The sequence below is a fragment of the Oncorhynchus nerka genome, unplaced genomic scaffold, assembly GCF_034236695.1.
Source record: "Oncorhynchus nerka isolate Pitt River unplaced genomic scaffold, Oner_Uvic_2.0 unplaced_scaffold_1153, whole genome shotgun sequence".
NCBI classification, from domain to species: domain Eukaryota; kingdom Metazoa; phylum Chordata; class Actinopteri; order Salmoniformes; family Salmonidae; genus Oncorhynchus; species Oncorhynchus nerka.
In genome coordinates, this window is record NW_027040178.1 from 148,942 (window position 1) to 163,954 (window position 15,013).

Here is a 15,013-nt window from a genome sequence, read left to right on the forward strand (position 1 = left end):
TGATTAACAGCTGTTGCATTTTCACCATTTAGATAAGAATCTTTGTGTCACTCAAAATTGCATATACTGTAGCCATAATTTGTAGCACAGATTGTTGGATGAAATACAAACTAACCTTGCTTACTTATTTCAAAGCGAGGGCACATATTTCAGCCTTGTGGGAAAAAACGGACAAAGAGTTGACAAAATGCTTACAGCACCTGGTATTCCCAGGCGGTCTCCCATCCAAGTACTAACCAAGCCTGACCCTGCTTAGCTTCCGAGATCAGACGAGATCAGGCGTACTCAGGACAGTGTGGCCGTAAGCGAGAAATGATCTCTTGGTGCACTATATAAAGTCAAAGTGAGTCTGATTAACAGCTGTTGCATTTTCACCATTTAGATAAGAATCTTTGTGTCACTCAAAATTGCATATACTGTAGCCATAATTTGTAGCACAGATTGTTGGATGAAATACAAACTAACCTTGCTTACTTATTTCAAAGCGAGGGCACATATTTCAGCCTTGTGGGAAAAAAAAAAAACGGACAAAGAGTTGACAAAATGCATACAGCACCTGGTATTCCCAGGCGGTCTCCCATCCAAGTACTAACCAGTACCGACCCTGCTTAGCTTCTGAGATCAGGCGTACTCAGGACAGTGTGGCTGTAAGCGAGAAACTATCTCTTGGTGCACTATATAAAGTCAAAGTGAGTCTGATTAACAGCTGTTGCATTTTCACCATTTAGATAAGAATCTTTGTGTCACTCAAAATTGCATATACTGTAGCCATAATTTGTAGCACAGATTGTTGGATGAAATACAAACTAACCTTGCTTACTTATTTCAAAGCGAGGGCACATATTTCAGCCTTGTGGGAAAAAACGGACAAAGAGTTGACAAAATGCATACAGCACCTGGTATTCCCAGGCGGTCTCCCATCCAAGTACTAACCAGTACCGACCCTGCTTAGCTTCTGAGATCAGGCGTACTCAGGACAGTGTGGCTGTATGCGAGAAACTATCTCTTGGTGCACTATATAAAGTCAAAGTGAGTCTGATTAACAGCTGTTGCATTTTCACCATTTAGATAAGAATCTTTGTGTCACTCAAAATGTGGAAAAAATTGCATATACTGTAGCCATAATTTGTAGCACAGATTGTTGGATGAAATACAAACTAACCTTGCTTACTTATTTCAAAGCGAGGGCACATATTTCAGCCAAAGACAAGTTGGGGAATACTGTAGGTAAGGGAATTACCCCCTGTATTGGACAAAAATGAATGGGAAGTCATTGGCATCGGACAAACCATATACACATTGTCCAATACCACCCAATTCGGCGTTGATTCATGCAAAGTGTATTGCAAATGCCATATTGCAATTGCCAGTTGTAACACTTTAAAAATCCAACAGGTGGCGAATCCGCTCCACCTTGGTTTTTCATATTGGAAATGTAACCCAAGTCAACGTCCAAAAGCAACATTTTGAAAAAATGATTTTTTTGTCAAAAACTTATCACCCCTTAAAAAAGTGCTTTCTGGACCGTTTTTCGAAATTCTTTCGATTTTTTGTCAATTACACATGTGTAAGAACTGTATGAATATACTTTTGTCCAATTTTATTATCATAATTTTTTTAATTTTTTACATGCGCATAAGTAATATGTTTTGTTCATTTTCAATATGATTTCATAGGAAGTCAAAAGTCAAAAGTCAAAAATGTCAAAATTTTGTAAAAAACTTCACACACCCTTAAAAAAGTGCTTTCTGGACCGTTTTTCGAAATTCTTTCAAATTTTGTGTCGATTACACACGTATAAGAACTGTATCAACATTCTTTAGTTGTATTTTATTATCATATTTTTTTTTTAATTTAACTTGTGCATAAGGAATATGATTTGTCCATTTACAATATGATTTCATAGGAAGTCAAAAGTCAAAGTCAAAAGTCACTTTTTTGGGGGCCAAATGCCATAAGAAATTTGACATGCTCGAAAATCCTGCAGAAATGCAAAATTGACTGGCCTGATGAACACAGGATGGCCTGGCAGTAATAGTTGTTCCTTTCCATCACTCGTTGTGTTGATTTCATCATGTCCATTTGGTGATGTTTTTTCACTATACAATCATATTCCAAATGCACGTGCATTGTTGTGCAACTGGTAACCCAAATATAAAAATATGGTTGTAAATGCATTTACCAGGACTCCTATTGTCCATGCCCGCTATGGGAGTACCCTACTACGGCCCTCTATCTTTGGGGGCCGTCCTGAGTGCTTTATGGACTGTTTAAAATATTCTGATGGATACGCATTGTTGTGCAACTGGTGATTGAAAATAGGCACCTGGTAACCCAAAAATAAAAATATGGTTGTAAATGAATTTACCGGTCATTCTGATATTAATGCCCGCTATGGGAACACAGGATGGCCGGGCAGTGATAGTTGTTCCTTTCCATCACTCGTTGTGTTGATTTCATCATGTCCATTTGGTGATGTTTTTCACTATACAATCATATTGCACGTGCATTTGCAATATGGTTCAATGGGCATTTACCATGTGAAATTTGACATGCTCAAAAATGCAAAATTGACTGGCCTGATGAACACAGGATGGCCGAGCAGTGAGAGTTGTACCTTTCCATCACTCATTGTGTTGATTTCATCATGTCCATTTGTTTATGTTTTCTCACTTTTGCAAAGTCACTGTGCATTTGCAATATGGTTCAATGGGCAGGTACTATGGGCAGGTACTGTCCTGCTATAAAAATCCTGCAGGAATGTGAAATTGACTGGCCCGATGAACTCGGGATGGCTGGGCAGTGATTCTGGTTCATCTCAATGGCTCGTTAGGGTTGATTTCAGAATGTCACTTTTGGTGATGGTACCTCACTGTTTAAACATATTGCAAATGGACAAGAGTCACCAGCAAGTCATCGTCCATCAGTCAATTAGATATCATTCTGACACCAAACTGATACAAACTGACACCAAACCCACTTTTTCCAACTCGTTTAGTAGCCAACTATCACATACTTCAGAGCTGGCCCAAAATTCACAACGCCTTCGGTTCAAACCATAAAAAAACATAAAACACGTAGTTACGTTCTAGCTGCGGGTCCATTTCTTATGTTATGTGTAGGCCTAGCTGAGGCGACCCCGAATCCCAAGTTTCGGCTCGATCGGTCATTTGGTGTCCGAGCAAAACCCTAATTGGTGCTGAAAATCCACTTTTTTTCCATGACTTGCTACGGGGTCCTTAAATGAGCTATCGGACAGAAACGTTGGGGTCTGTCTATATGGGCCGAGACGGTCGCAATGCACCTAGTCTTGCGACTCTGGGACATTTCTAAATGTCGCCATTTTCATGATGCAAAAATGAATTGAAGTCATTGCAAATGTACGAAGCTGTTTCTCGGTCCGAGAACCGTCTAGAGCCACGTAACTCACCACGCACTATCGACCGGAGGTCTAGAACAGGATTCTAAAGTTTCGGAACTCTAGGTCCGACGGTTCTTTAAAAGTTCCAACAAGGTTTACTAATGCAGGCAGTGTATGTCTCTACGCACCCCAATGGGTCCCTACTTCCAAGCTGTCTGTGTGTGTGATTTAGTTTTCCTTTGAAATTTTATGGGAAAAATGACTGATTTATAGTTCATGGGGGTTGCCTAATCACATATATGAAGTTTTGGAAAGATCTGACTTTTTTAACCACTCGAAACAGCCCAAGAGACACCAATTATGGCACTTCCGGTTGGCACAGGAAGCTGTAAATCAACACATATCCTCATTGGGGTATGCTTTTACAGATTCCTGAGTTTTAAGTCCTTACGTTAAGAATTGACTGATTTACACAGGGTTGAATGCACTGTCTATCAAACTGCAGGCAGGGTATGGATAAACACTTTTAGGGTGATTTTAACCACTTCCGGTTGGTCCAGGAAGCTTAGAATCAACACAGGTAGACCTCGTAGTGGCCTGATGGACTGTCATCGAAGACAGGTTCATACGACATTCATAACCCACATAGGCTTCAGGTTGAATTTAGGGGTGCAGGCAATGTATTCCTATGGGGAGAGAAGTCAATGCAAACTCTTTGAAGTAAACACCTTCTTTTAACTATTAAGGGTTAATGCCACACGGTCAAGGTTAGGCTTGCGCGGATCGGGAGGACCTTAGGAACGTACCTGAGGTCAAATTGTGCTTCTCACCCTAACGGTTCTCTCACTGTCACCCAAAAGCAAATTACGTTGTGGGGCAGGCTTCATTTTGGGCCTACTTTTCTAATGGTCGCTGCGCTTAGACCGAGCGAGCTACGGTCAAGCGGGATATCTCGTTGAACTCGGCACGGCCTAGAGATTATGTTTATGCCATTGCCTGCTCTCTGTGTCTTTGAGCACCGCACTTTATCACTCCATCCTTGCTGTGTGTGTGTGTGAGAGCTTTTCTTTGACATCTGCTGGGAGAAATGACTGATTTACAGTTTAGGAAGGTTACCTAGTCACACATATGAAGTTTTGAAGAGATGTGACTTTTCTAACCCTTCAAAACAGACAGTGTGACCCAATTAAAGGCACTTCCGGTTGGCACAGGAAGTTATAAGTAAACACATGTCTTGATTGACATAGACACTTACAGAACCCTGAGTTTTAAGTCTTTAAGTTAAGAATTGACTGATCTACGATCTACACAGGGTTAAATGTAGTCATTTTCACCTTTGAAGGTTATGTACATCAAAACACCTTTTGGGTCAATTTAACCACTTCCGGTTGCTCCAGGAAGCTTAGAATCGACACAGGTAGACCTCATAGTGGTCTGATGGACTGTCATAGAAGACAGGTTCATAAGGCATTCATAACCCACATAGGCTTCAGGTTGAATTTAGAGGTGCAGGCAATGTATTCCTATGGGGAGAGAAGTCAATGCAAACTGTTTGATGTAAACACCTTCTTTTAACTGGTAAGGGTTAATGCCACACGGTCAAGGTTAGGCTTGCACAGATCGGGAGGACCTCAGGTACGTTCCTGAGGTCGATTTGTGCTTCTCACCTTAACGGTTCTCTCACTGTCACCCAAAAGCAAATGACATTGAGGGCCAGCCTTCATTTTGGGCCTACTTTTCTAATGGTCGCTGTGCTTAGACCGAGCGAGCTGCGGTCAAGCGGGGCATCTTGTTGAACTCGGCACGGCCTAGAGAATATGTAAATGCCATTTTAGGCTTTGTGTGTCTTTAAGCACCGCACTTTGTCACTCCATCCTTGCTGTGTGTGTGTTTATGTGTGTGTGTGTGAGAGAGAGCTTTTCTTTGACATCTGTTGGGAGAAATGACTGACTTACAGTTTATGGGGTTGCCTAATCACACATATGAAGTTTTGAAAGATCTGACCTTTTAACCCTTGGAAACTGCCACTGTGACACCATTTAAGGCACTTCCGGTTGGCACAGGAAGCTATAAATAAACTCATATCATGATTGGGGTATGCCTTTACAGAATCCTGAGTTTTAAGTCTTTACGTTAAGAACTGAGTTATTTACGGAGGGTTTAGTGAGTGTGTGTTATTTCAGAAAATCACAGAAAATCACAGAAATCTCGCAGAGCTCCGCAGCACACTTTAAAAAGATTCGTAAGAACACCCTGCCACTGGATCTGTAACCGTTGAAGAAAAAAAAACACCTATCCGTGAACATCACCAATCTGTCGTTGTACGATTTCTCTTAAATGACGATAGATAAATGGCTGGTTCTTTTTTTATTGACACCGGAGGCTCCTTGACTTTGACGTGAAGTGGAAAAATAATTTCTCTATTTTCATTTTGGACCTTTAATCCCAGATAAATGGCCATAACTCAAAAACCGTTGAGGCCTAGACGCCATCTTGTTCGGGGCCAACTGCCCATTATGCCGCCCCTACGCTCACCGAGTTTCGGCTTCGAAATATTTTCAGTTTTCGAGATAAGGCCCCGTCGTGAATCGTTATGTTTTGTCCAATAGCAATATGATTGCTTATGCCCTCTTGTGGGAATTTCCGGGACAGCGGAAAAATGACCAAAATCGTATTATTTTTGTAAAACGGAAACCGAATGTCCGACAAAGTTCATTTGATGACTTCCTGGTAGGTCCGGCCCTGCCGCTCGGCCCGACGCCGTCCGCGAATTTTACAAACGATTTCGGACGTCTAGTAAGGGACCGTACATTTGCAATATGGACTTTCTCACTAACCATACAGCAACTGCCGAAATCTTCCCTTAAGGTATGTAAACAATGACAAGAAACTGTCATGTAACAATGACAAGAAACTCTCATGTAACACTGATGTCACAATGTCAGATGAAAAAGAAAGACATTACTTACTTTCAGAGAGCAGCGTAGCACACACCATTGAGGCCCACAAACAAAGCTGTGGAAAGTTTCCTTGAAGCCAGAGCATAAAGAAAGAACAAATACAGAGCACAGGGACCTTGATCTTCAGATGCTCTCCCAACTGAGCTATTTCTGATAATCACTCATCTTCTTCTGTGGCACCTTGACAAGTCCACCAACTCATAATTTTGACACTGAAAGACTGGATAGCCAGTATGGGGATCGAACCCATGACCTTGGCGTTATTAGCACAACTCTAACCAACTGAGCTAACCGGCAATTTTGATCAATTGTTGAAATGTGTTTGCAAGTGCTGGCACGCAACAAACAAGTCAAATGGATTGGTAGTGGGATCGCTCCTACCAGGTGGCGTGGCGAGAATTCCTCCAAAATGCACCACTGGTTTCTGTTCTAGGCCCTCTCCTATCCATACACCAAGTCACTTGGCTCTGTCATAACCTCATGGTCAGCCTTCATTGCTATGCAGACACACACAATTAATCTTCTCCTTTCCCCCTGACAATGACCAGGTGGCGAATCGCATCTCTGCATGTCTGGCAGACATATCCGTGTGGATGACGGATCACCACCTCAAGCTGAACCTCGGCAAGACGGAGCTGGACTGCCCGTTCCACATCTGCCATCACGTCAAACTCCATGTCAGATGAAAAACCTTGGCGTGAGACCACACCCTTACTAACATCACGGTGGCCCGTTCAGAGCTCTACAACATCCGCAGAGTACGACCCTGCCTCACAGGAAGCCGCACAAACAAATCTCCCGTCTGGAACTGCAGCTTTCCTGGGCTCCCTGCCTGTGCCATTAAAGAAAGAACTCATCCAGATGCCGCAAACCCGTCTGGTGTTCAACCTTCCCAGGGACCTCTCAGACCTTCAGCTCCTCCGCTCCCTCCACTGGCTTCCAGTTGAAGCTCGCATCCGCTACAAGACCATGGTGCTTGCCTACGGATGTGAAACACCTCATCTTCTTCTGTCAGGCCCTACACCCAAACAAGGGCACTTTCATTCACCTGGCCTGCTCCCTCCCTACCACTGAGGAAGTTTGACAGCCCAGTCAAAACTGTTCATAATCTGGCCCCCAATGGTGGAACAAACTCCACGACGCCAGGACAGCGGAGCAATCACCACCTTCCGGACACCTCCCCACCTCTTTAACCAACTGGAGCTAATCCCTCTCATTTTTAGATGCACTTGTTCACTGGAGGTCATGTTGAAATTTGTAAGTCGCTCTGGATAAGAGCTCTGCAAATGCTGTAATGTAAATGTAAATGTAAGTCCACCAACAGCATAGCCTGACAAGACTGGACCCTCTTGGTTGCTTCTTGCGGAAATTCCAAACGGCTGGTGAATTAGCTCAAATGCTTTGCACGCGTGAGGTAGTGGGATCGATGCCCACATTCTCCAAAAGCACATTGTTTTATGGATCCAAGAAAACTCCAAATCACACTTCATGCAGCCTTGTCTTACGACAACCTACTGTCATGTAAACAATGACAAGACACTCTCATGTAACACTGATGTCACAATGTCAGATGAAAAAGAAAGACATTACTTACTTTCAGAGAGCAGCGTATCACACACTCTAACCAACTGAGCTAATCGGCCGCTGGATACAGAGCACAATTGTTGAGATGCACCGAGCCTCTGCAAGTGCTGGAGCGCAAACTAACAAGTCCACCAACAGCATAGCCTGACAAGACTGGACCCTCTTGGTTGCTCCTTGTGGCAATTCCAAACAGCTGGGGAATTTGATCAATTGGTATTGTGTTTGCTTAGCATGCTATAGGTAGTGGGATCGATGCCCGCATTCCCCAAAAACACATTTTTTTGTGGATCCAAGAAAGCTGCAGTTCACACTTCATGCAGCCTTGTCTTAGGACAACCTACTGTCATGTAACAATGACAAGAAACTCTCATGTAACACTGATGTCAAAATGTCAGATGAAAAAGCAAGACATTACTTACTTTCAGAGGAGCAGCGTAGCACACACCATTGAGGCCCACAAACAAAGCTGTGGAAAGTTTCCTTGAAGCCAGAGCATAAAGAAAGAACAAATACAGATGCCCTCACTTTGAAATAAGTAATCAAGGTTAGTTTGTATTTCATCCAACGTGATTGCTACATTATATGCAATTTCTTCCACTTTTTGAGTGACACAAAGATGCTTATCTAAATGGTGAAACTGCAACATATGTTAATCAGACTCACTTTGACTTTATATAGTGCACCAAGAGATAATTTCTTGTTTACGGCCATACCGGCCTGAGTGAGCATTTCCTGTTTGGAAAGTGAGACAGGTGTTTGTGATTAAGTCGTGAGTGAGTGTTTGTTTGCTTGAGAGTGTTTGCTTGAGAGCTTTTTTGGTTATTTTCAACGTTTTTTGAAGTATCATTTTGATTTTTGCATTTGAACAAGTTTAAGTTTGCCTCGTTTTTTTCCCCCTTTGCAGTTTTGCTGCTTGGGGGAGAGTTTTTGTTCTCATTTTTGTTTACTATGACGGACAACATGGCAATGACTAGTGGAATGGACAAGGACAAAGAATATTCTCAACGGAAGAAACATGGAGATGAAGGAGGACTGAAATATGGCAAAGAATTTACGGTGGCAGTGGAGTTGATGGGAGAAGATAAAGTTACAACAATGGAGTTACTACGTTCGATTAAAGAGGTGTGTGGGGAGGTGGTGGGATGTAGAATGAAAGGAGAAAGAAAGTACGAAATTACAATGCGAAATGGAAAAGGAAAGGATTGGTTAATGGATGGTTTAATGATTACAGATACAAGGATCATGGCGAGAGATATGATTGCCAATGAGCTAGTTGTATCTTTCATGAATCTTCCGTTATACATCGAAGACAAAGTCATACTGGATAAGCTGAGTAGCTGGGGTGTAACTGCTGTCTCAGAAATAAGGAGGAGAGTTTGGCCAGGTACAGAGATCGTGGACGGGACGAGAATCTGTAAAGTAAAATTCACTGAAACAGTACAATCGTTGCCATTTTCGACATAATTTGAGACACTGGAGGGAGGAGAGTATTTCCGAGTAATACACGATAAGCAGGTCAGGGTTTGTCGACGGTGTATCCAGTCTGGGCACATAGTCAAGGACTGCCCTGAGTTTAAATGTTTCAAGTGTGGTTAACAGGGTCATTATGTGAGGGAATGTGTTGGAGGGAAGGGCAAGGTCTTTTTGTGGTGGATGCTGAAAGAGACTAGAGGAGTGCAACTGTGGAGAGGTTTTGGCTGAAGAGGGGAGTCAGGAACTGATAGAGGAATTTTAGATTCCTCTATGCTTTAATTGCCAAAACCAATTAGCACTCATTTCTAAATTCATTAATGAATTGTAAGTTCATTAATTATGCATGAAATAGATTGAGACCAGTCTTAAAAGCCAGGTAAGAGCGTTTAATTCCAGAGAGTACCGACCCAAAATACAAAGAACATTACATTATAAAGAAAGTGAACATAAAATGACGTCATCAGTTTCACACCCTCTCCCAGCCTTACAATGGCGTAGTATTTGGTCCTGGAGATAGTTTCACTCCCCTCATAAACTACATTCCAACCTGTCTAAAGGATATACTTCTCTCCAATAATGGAATCCAACCAAAACATTCTTATCTTAACCCTCCTTCTTAAACTTTCCCAGGAGACACAGACACAATTCATTTCTGCTTACATTTTCAGTAACAGTTCAACTAAAAACCCATACTTTTCAAATCATAACATAATAGTATTAGCATAAATGGTTCTAATCATTAATGTATACATAATTGATCATCTAAACTATAATTTCCTCTAACAGGAACTTTTGAGGAAGCAATTGTATCACCACAAGAAGGAGAAGAAGATGGAAGAGAGGACGTGGTGGAGGGTGGAAGGGAGAAGATGAAACAGAAGACAAATTAAAAATAGGGAGCAGTATGGATTCAGAAATAAGAAGAGGGAGTTTTCAGGAGGAGGGGGAGTGGGCTGGGTGGAGGAACTGGGGACTCACAGACTTTGGGGGACCTCGAGCGATGTGGGTGCCTCGGAAGGAGGTGAAGTGGAGGGGAGTGGGATGCTGACAACGATACAGGAGACACAAATGGGCACAGGAAAGAAGATTTTGAGTTGGTTGGATGAGATGGATTTAGAGTCAATTTCGGATTCAGTTGACATGGAAAATATTGATAGAACAAGGGAGGCTACAGGAAGAGGAAAGCGGCGGTGGAGGTGAAAAAGTGATGATTGATATGTGGAGAGGAAAATCCAGACAAAAGAGAATTTTCTAGAAGGCAGGTGGTTTTAGGGGATTTGAAACAAACAAGGATAGATCTGGTTTTAGTAAAAGACGGTTGAAGGAATTTTATGAAGGATATTATGTATGTTTTGCAACTTTTAGTGCTCATGCAGGTTTAACATTTTCAGTGGGCTTAGATAAGGAAAGAGCAGGGGGTGGAATATGGTGTATGAATGCAGGGTATTTAGAAGATGAGGAATATGGGAAACAACTTAAATCTTTGATAGCATGTGAAATGGAGGACAAGCAGAAAGAGAATGATAAGTGTTTATGGTGGAACAAGGTTAAGGAAAAAATAAACGTTTTTAGTATAAGATATGCAAGGAAAAAGAGGGTTAGGATGAAAAGAAAAGAAAATTAGTTGAGAGCTAAATTGGAAGAAGAAATGGGAAGTGTGACAGTGAACCTAATTATAATATAGAAATGTTTTTAGAGTTGAAAGAAAAATTTAGTAAATATGAAATAGATAAGTGTAAGGGGGCTTTTATAAGAAGTAAAGCAAAGTATTTTTGAGGGGAAGAAATGCACTTTGTTTTTTCTTGGATTAGAGAAGAATAAACAGAGAGAACATTCCCTGCTCAAAAAAATAAAGGGAACACAAACAACACAATGAAACTCCAAGTCAATCACACTTCTGTGAAATCAAACTGTCAACTTAGGAAGCAACACTGATTGACAATACATTTCACATGCTGTTGTGCAAATGGAATTGACAACAGGTGGAAATTATAGGCAATTAGCAAGACACCCCCAATAAAGGAGTGGTTCTGCAGGTGGTGACCACAGACCACTTCTCAGTTCCTATGCTTCCTGGCTGATGTTTTGGTCACTTTTGAATGCTGGCGGTGCTTTCGCTCTAGTGGTAGCATGAGACGGAGTCTATAACCCACACAAGTGGCTCAGGTAATGCAGCTCATCCAGGATGGCACATCAATGCGAGATGTGGCAAGAAGGTTTGCTGTGTCTGTCAGCGTAGTGTCCAGAGCATGGAGGCGCTACCAGGAGACAGGCCAGTACATCAGGAGACGTGGAGGGCAACAACCCAGCAGCAGGACCGCTACCTCCGCCTTTGTGCAAGGAGGAGCAGGAGGAGCACTGCCAGAGCCCTGCAAAATGACCTCCAGCAGGCCACAAATGTGCATGTGTCTGCTCAAACGGTCAGAAACAGACTCCATGAGGGTGGTATGAGGGCCCGACGTCCACAGGTGGGGGTTGTGCTTACAGCCCAACACCGTGCAGGACGTTGGCATTTGCCAGAGAACACCAAGATTGGCAAATTCGCCACTGGCGCCCTGTGCTCTTCACAGATGAAAGCAGGTTCACACTGAGCACATGTGACAGACGTGACAGAGTCTGGAGACGCCGTGGAGAATGTTCTGCTGCCTGCAACATCCTCCAGCATGACCGGTTTGGCGGTGGGTCAGACATGGTGTGGGGTGGCATTTCTTTGGGGGGCCGCACAGCCCTCCATGTGCTCGCCAGAGGTAGCCTGACTGCCATTAGGTACCGAGATGAGATCCTCAGACCCCTTGTGAGACCATATGCTGGTGCGGTTGGCCCTGGGTTCCTCCTAATGCAAGACAATGCTAGACCTCACGTGGCTGGAGTGTGTCAGCAGTTCCTGCAAGAGGAAGGCATTGATGCTATGGACTGGCCCGCCCGTTCCCCAGACCTGAATCCAATTGAGCACATCTGGGACATCATGTCTCGCTCCATCCACCAACGCCACGTTGCACCACAGACTGTCCAGGACTTGGCGGATGCTTTAGTCCAGGTCTGGGAGGAGATCCCTCAGGAGACCATCCGCCATCTCATCAGGAGCATGCCCAGGCGTTGTAGGGAGGTCATGGTTTTCCACTTTAATTTTGAGTGCGACTCCATGGGTTGATAAATTTGATTTCCATTTGATAATGTTTGTGTGATTTGTTGTCAGCACATTCAACTGTGTAAAGAAAAAGTATTTAATAAGAATATTTCATTCATTCAGATCTAGGATGTGTTATTTTAGTGTTCCCTTTATTTTTTTGAGCAGTGTATATTAGAAAGATATAAAATGTAAAGGGTGAAGTTGTCAATGTTTATGTAGAGATATTAGAAACAGTGCAGAATTTTTATAAGGATTTATTTAAGAAAGGGGAGGTGGATGAGGGGTGTGTAAAGGAGATATTGGATAGTGTGGATGTGCAAATTTATGTAGAGGATAAACAAATGTGTGATGGGAAGATAACAGTGAATGAAGTTAAAGATGCGATTAATGGTTTACAAGTAAATAAGAGTCCTGGAGTAGATGGGATAATTGCAGAGTTTTATCAAATATATGAATGTTTTTTAGCACCTATTTTATTGGAAGTTTATCAATATATGGAGGATAATAATAGTATTTCAGAATCTATGGTGACAGGGCTGATTTTATATAAAAATAAGGGGAGCAAATTGAAACTGGAGAATTATAGGCCAATTAGTTTATTAAATTCAGATTATAAAGTATTACCTAAGATACTGGCAAATAGAATGAAGCAAGTTTTAAATATTATAGCACCTACACATAATTATAGTGTGCCCTGGTAGAGATATTGCTGATACAATTAGAGATGTGATTTTAAAAAATTAGTTTTAAGCATAGATTTAAATAAAGCTTTCGATAGGGTGGAACATGATTTTATGTTTAGGGTAATGGATAAATATGGTTTTGGTAATAGAATAGTAGGATGGATAAAATTATTATATAAGAAGGCAAAAAGTAGGGGTTTTAAGTGTAATGGGGTTACATTTAAGTCATTTACTGATTATTTTATTCTTGAGAGATCTGTGAGACAGGGGTGCCCTTTATCAGCTTTATCGGTAGAACCTTTAGCAGCATTTCTTAAAAAATATAATCTTATAAATTGTGTACAGACTCCACAAGGACGTTTTAGTTTGATTCATCAATACGCAAATGATACCACTATAACAGTTAGAGATGAGGGAAGTGTAAAAAGGGTGATGGAGTCTGTACACAATTGGAGCAAAGGTTAACATGGATAAGTCAGTAGTAATGAGTAAGATTAATGAGGGGAATTTTGTATTAAGTCATGCTAGATATGCAATAAGATTAAGGAATTTAGGTCATTATGAAGGGAAAATTGTGAGTGTGGATTTTTGTTGTGGTATTTTAGAGAAAGATACATAATATATAGAAACGGTGGAGGAAACTGTGGGTGAGTACTGTAATTGAAATTCTATCAAATGGAAAACTTGTAATTCATTATTAATTGGTTTTAGTGGATAATTGTGTTACTTTTTCTTTTTCTGATTTTGTTAAAGGGTGAATTGTTCATCTTTTATTGTCTGAATGTTGTAAATAGTGTGTTTTTTATATATTATATATATATATTTTTTAACCTGTTAAGACTCTAGGGGCAGTATTTCATTTTTGGATAAAAAGACGTGCCCGTTTTAAGCGCAATATTTTGTCACGAAAAGATGCTCGACTATGCATGGAATTGATAGCTTTGGAAAGAAAACACTCTGACGTTTCCAGAACTGCAAAGATTTTCACTGTGAGTGCCCTAGAACAAAACCTTCAGGCAAAACCAAGATGTTTCAGCAACCAGGAAATGAACAGGATTTCCGAAGCTACGTTTTCCATGATCTCCTTATATGGCTGTGAATGCGCCAGGAATGAGCCTGCACTTTCTGTCGTTTCCCCAAGGTGTCTGCAGCATTGTGACGTATTTGCAGGCATATCATTGGAAGATTGACCATAAGAGACTACATTTACCAGGTGTCCCGCACGGTGTCCTGCGTGGAAATTGGTGCGTAAAACTCAGCTACTAGTATTTTTCCATGCGATTCTGAGGACAAAGCAAGCTTCCAGGAACGGCATTTCAATGAAGAGATATATGACAAAACACCTTGAGGATTGATTCAAACAACGTTTGCCATGTTTCAGTCGATATTATGGAGTTAATTCGGAAAAAGTTTGACGTGTAGGTGACTGAATTTTCGGTTAGTTTCGGTAGCCAAATGCATAGTAACAAAACGGAACGATGTGTCCTACACAAAGAATCTTTCAGGAAAAACTGGACATCTGCTATGTAACTGAGAGTCTCCTCATTGAAACATCTGAAGTTCTTCAAAGGTAAATTATTTTATTTGATTCCTTTGCTGGTTTTTGTGAATATGTTGCATGCTAAATGCTAACGCTAAATGCTAAGCTAGCTATCAACACTCTTACACAAATGATTGATTTTCTCTGGTTCAAAAGCATATTTTGAAAATCTGAGATGACAGGATTGTTAAGAAAAGGATAAGCTTGAGAGCAGGCATATTTATTTCATTTCATTTGCGATTTTTAGAAATCACTAACGTTGCGTTATGGTAATGAGCTTGA

General features: G+C 41.5%; 1 non-coding gene and 2 pseudogenes across 1 annotated transcript; all 3 read right to left on the reverse strand.

Moving 5' to 3' along the window:
• Positions 1–188: 188 nt before the first annotated feature.
• Positions 189–307, reverse strand: LOC135569929 (5S ribosomal RNA). Its single transcript, XR_010463351.1, has one exon. It is a non-coding gene; the product is annotated as a 5S ribosomal RNA (ribosomal RNA).
• A 237-nt stretch (positions 308–544) lies between these two features.
• On the reverse strand, positions 545–653 carry LOC135569956 (5S ribosomal RNA; annotated as a pseudogene).
• Positions 654–884: 231 nt separating this feature from the next.
• LOC135569955 (5S ribosomal RNA) lies at positions 885–993 on the reverse strand (annotated as a pseudogene).
• Between the last annotated feature and the right edge of the window lie 14,020 nt (positions 994–15,013).